The sequence below is a fragment of the Athene noctua genome, unplaced genomic scaffold (genome assembly GCF_965140245.1).
Source record: "Athene noctua unplaced genomic scaffold, bAthNoc1.hap1.1 HAP1_HAP1_scaffold_260, whole genome shotgun sequence".
In the NCBI taxonomy this organism is placed as follows: Eukaryota; Metazoa; Chordata; class Aves; order Strigiformes; family Strigidae; genus Athene; species Athene noctua.
In genome coordinates this window covers 80384-85000 of record NW_027437725.1, presented here as the reverse complement: position 1 = coordinate 85000, position 4617 = coordinate 80384, and positions in this window count along the sequence as shown.

Here is a 4617-nt window from a genome sequence, read left to right as displayed (position 1 = left end):
GTTCAAGTGCCGGCGGCCGCCGCCGGCCACCGGCCTTTGCCCAACAAACGCAGGGAACAGGTTACCCCGGAGGGAAAAAGCCAGGTGTGGAACAGCTCAGGCGGGGGGCCGGGGGAAAGCCGCTGAAGGCTCAGGACACCCCGCCGGCCATCTGCATCCGGCTGCCGGACACCACCACCGGCCAAAAACAAAAAAACGTGCTGTACCCGCATCGCGGGCTCCGGCTTAGGGCCAGAGAGCAAAGGAACCGAGGCGCCGACCAACCTCGCTCACAGCACCGTGCAGACCTCCCCTTCACTGAGCCCGGCTGGTACAAACCAGGGACGCCAGGAGCAGACCGGACACCGCAGGCCGCCCCACGTATGGCATCTGCACCAGGAAAAAAAGAAAGCGGAAAAGAGGACCGAGGCGCCGCCGCCTCGCCTTACCATCATCCGGCTTCTCAGGGGACCAGAGTGGTGGGGGGGGGTAGCCGCTGAAGGCTCGAGACACCCCACCACGGCCATCTGCACCCGGCTGCCAGCCAACACCGGCGGCCAAAAACGTACCGTGCTGTGCCCATGTCACGGGCTCCGGCTTAGGGCCGAGAGAGCAAAGGACCCGAGGAGTCGACTAGCCTTCGCTCACAGCACCGTGCAGACCTCCCTTCACCGAGCCCGGCCGGTAGAAACCAGGGACGCCGAGAGCCGGCCGGACACCACAGGCCGCCCCGCACGTATGGCATACGATACCGGCAACGAAAGGAGTAAACCAAGAACCAGGGAGGCGCCGCCGCCTCTCGCCTTACCATCGTCGGGCTCTCGGGGGGCCGGGGGGGGGGGGCCACCCACCGGTGGCTCGAGACACACCCCCCCCGGGCCGTCTGCATCCAAGCTGCCGGCCACCGCGACCAGCCAAAACCGTGGCGTGCCCATGCCACGGGCTCCGGCTTAAGGCCGGCAAACAAAGGGAGCAGGTGCCGCCGCCGCCACCTCTCGTCCCATCCCCAAGGCCCCCTCAAGGAGCTGGGCAACAGCCCCCGACGGGCTGGAACCGTACGGAGCACCGCTGTGTCAACACACATACCGGCGCTCCCCCCCTCCGCCATCATCGGGCTCTCGGGGGACCGGGGGGGGGACGGGGGTAACCACCCACGGTAGTCTCACAGCTCGGCTCCCCCCCCCAGTATCCAGCGTTCAAGTGCCGCCAGCCGCCTCCGGCCACCGGTCTTCGGCCTCTCCCGTGCACCTCTGCCCGTCCTTTTCTCACCACTCGGCAGCGACCGCCCCAACGCCGCCCGGCTTCGTGCCGTTCGGCATCTCTCTGGGTGCTCTCGGTTCCGTGCACGCTCGCCTGACAGAGCACCGGCTTGAGAACCGTGCCCAATTCCCCGGGGGAAACCACCGTCTGCGGCCGCCCAGCATTCCACTTGGCCGGCTAAGCCGCGTGCCCTCGCTCGGTGGCGCTTGTCTGGAGCAGAGACGCCTCGTGCCCCTATATAAGGAGAATATGGGTCCGCGCCGGAAAGGGGCGCTTAAAGGCAGTGTCTGCCTGCCAGCGGGGGAGGCGCTGCAGAGACGCCGACTCTTACGATGACCTAACTGGAGGCAGCGCGAAACAGCGACCCCTTGGAGGAACTGCCGGAGCCAACAGGTCTGCCCGCGCTCTAAGTCCCGACGGAGCCGGGTAGACCTGGCAGCCCTTTCGACGGACGCTGAGCCGGCCGCCGGCAACGTGGAGCCGGGTACACCTAGCGGCCACCGCCGGTCGCCTCGGAGGTGGGTAGACCTGACGGCCGCCTCACGCCCCGGAGGCGGGTAGACCTGACGGCCGCCTCACGCCCCGGAGGCGGGTAGACCTGACGGCCGCCTCACGCCCCGGAGGCGGGTAGACCTGACGGCCGCCTCACGCCGCGGAAGCGGGTAGACCTGACGGCCGCCTCACGCCCCGGAGGCGGGTAGACCTGACGGCCGCCTCACGCCCCGGAGGCGGGTAGACCTGACGGCCGCCTCACGCCCCGGAGGCGGGTAGACCTGACGGCCGCCACACGCCCCGGAGGCGGGTAGACCTGACGGCCGCCTCACGCCGCGGAAGCGGGTAGACCTGACGGCCGCCTCACGCCCCGGAGGCGGGTAGACCTGACGGCCGCCTCACGCCCCGGAGGCGGGTAGACCTGACGGCCGCCTCACGCCCCGGAGGCGGGTAGACCTGACGGCCGCCTCACGCCCCGGAGGCGGGTAGACCTGACGGCCGCCTCACGCCGCGGAAGCGGGTAGACCTGACGGCCGCCTCACGCCCCGGAGGCGGGTAGACCTGACGGCCGCCTCACGCCCCGGAAGCGGGTAGACCTGACGGCCGCCTCACGCCCCGGAGGCGGGTAGACCTGACGGCCGCCTCACGCCCCGGAGGCGGGTAGACCTGACGGCCGCCACACGCCCCGGAGGCGGGTAGACCTGACGGCCGCGTCGCGCCCCGGAGGCGGGTAGACCTGACGGCCGCCTCACGCCCCGGAGGCGGGTAGACCTGACGGCCGCCACACGCCCCGGAGGCGGGTAGACCTGACGGCCGCCTCACGCCGCGGAGGCGGGTAGACCTGACGGCCGCCTCACGCCCCGGAGGCGGGTAGACCTGACGGCCGCGTCGCGCCCCGGAGGCGGGTAGACCTGACGGCCGCCTCACGCCCCGGAGGCGGGTAGACCTGACGGCCGCGTCGCGCCCCGGAGGCGGGTAGACCTGACGGCCGCCTCACGCCCCGGAGGCGGGTAGACCTGACGGCCGCCACACGCCCCGGAGGCGGGTAGACCTGACGGCCGCCTCACGCCCCGGAGGCGGGTAGACCTGACGGCCGCCTCACGCCCCGGAGGCGGGTAGACCTGACGGCCGCCTCACGCCGCGGAGGCGGGTAGACCTGACGGCCGCCTCACGCCCCGGAGGCGGGTAGACCTGACGGCCGCCACACGCCCCGGAGGCGGGTAGACCTGACGGCCGCCACACGCCGCGGAGGCGGGTAGACCTGACGGCCGCCTCACGCCCCGGAGGCGGGTAGACCTGACGGCCGCCACACGCCCCGGAGGCGGGTAGACCTGACGGCCGCCACACGCCGCGGAGGCGGGTAGACCTGACGGCCGCCTCACGCCGCGGAGGCGGGTAGACCTGACGGCCGCCTCACGCCCCGGAGGCGGGCAGACCTGTCGGCCGCTTCACGCCCCGGAGGCGGGTAGACCTGGCGGCCGCGTCGTGCGAGACATTTTTGTTTCGATAGATGCCAATGAAATCCGAAAAAAAATAAATGAAAAGGGAAATTTTTTTTCTTAACGCACCCCCGCACCCCCGCGCCCCGCCGCGCTCTCATGTGCACGCAGCACCAGCCCCCCCACCCCCCCGCCCCGACCCGTTGGCTGCCATGCAGTCGCTGGCATCATTCGCTGCCCGCCCCCTCGGCCGCCAGTCAGCCCCTCTGCGCCGCGCCACTCCGCGCCGCACGGCGCCGCCCGCCACTCCCCCCCCCCGCTTCCCGCGGCTGCCAGGGGACCCGGCAGAAGCGGCGACGTTCCCCGCACCTCACCCCCAACGGAGACGCCCGTCTCGCTGGAGCGAGTTCGCATCGGGAACCGGGCGCTTTTCGCCGGGTCGGGGTCCCGGCGCTGCCGGGCGGTCCTCGGCTTCAGCTTTTGGTTTCGCAGCGTGGGTTTAGCTTTAGTCTCGGGGGAGGGGGGGTGGGGGGGGGGGGGGGGGTGCGTGTGTGTGTTTTTATTTTGTTTCTTTCCCCCCGCCTTTCGCTGTGCCGCAGAGGCGTGGGCACCGGGCGCCCTTCACCGGGTCCGGGTCCGGGTCCGGGTCCGGGTCCGGGTCCCGGCGTTGCCAGGCGCTCGCTGGCATTCGCGTTTAGGTTTTTTTCGACGGGGTTGGGGTGGGGGGGTGGGAAGGGGGCTCCCGGGCTTTATGTGTGGGAATAGGGGGTGTGGGGGTGTGTGCGCGCGTGTGTGTGTGTGTGTGTGTGTTGTTCGGATTGTTGTTTTGTTGTTTGTTCCCCCCCCCCCCCCCCCCCCCGCCGCGACACACACGAGCTCGGACACACACGCAGAGACACAGAGAGAGAGAGAGAGAGAGAGAGAGAGAGAGCGCGCGCGCGCGAGAGAGAGACACAGGCGCGCACACACACACACGCACACACAGACACAGACACACACACACACACACACACGCACGCACGCACGCGCACACACACAGACACCCCCAGCCCCCCACCCCCCCCAGCCCCCCGACCCCCACCGTCGCCCGCGCGCCCGAAGAGCCGTTGGTCCCCGCCCCACCGCTGCAACTCCGGAGCTGCAGGGCGGTGGGTGCGGCCGCCAACCGACCGCAGCCTCCTCGGCGCCGCGGAGCACTACGGCTGGGGGGTGGGGGATCGGGGGCGGTTTCTGTTACACCACCACCACCACCACCACCCGCCCTCGCTGCTCTCCCTCCCACCCCTTCGGCGTTCGTTTGGCTTTCAACCCGCGGCGGGAACGGAGCAGGCGGGCAGGAGGGCGGGCGGCCGAGCGACCGACTGAGGAAGGCGGGGAGCCGGGCCGCGGGCACGGCGCGGCAGGGACTCGGCAGCTGCGGGGGCTCAGCGTCCAAAACACGCGCCAC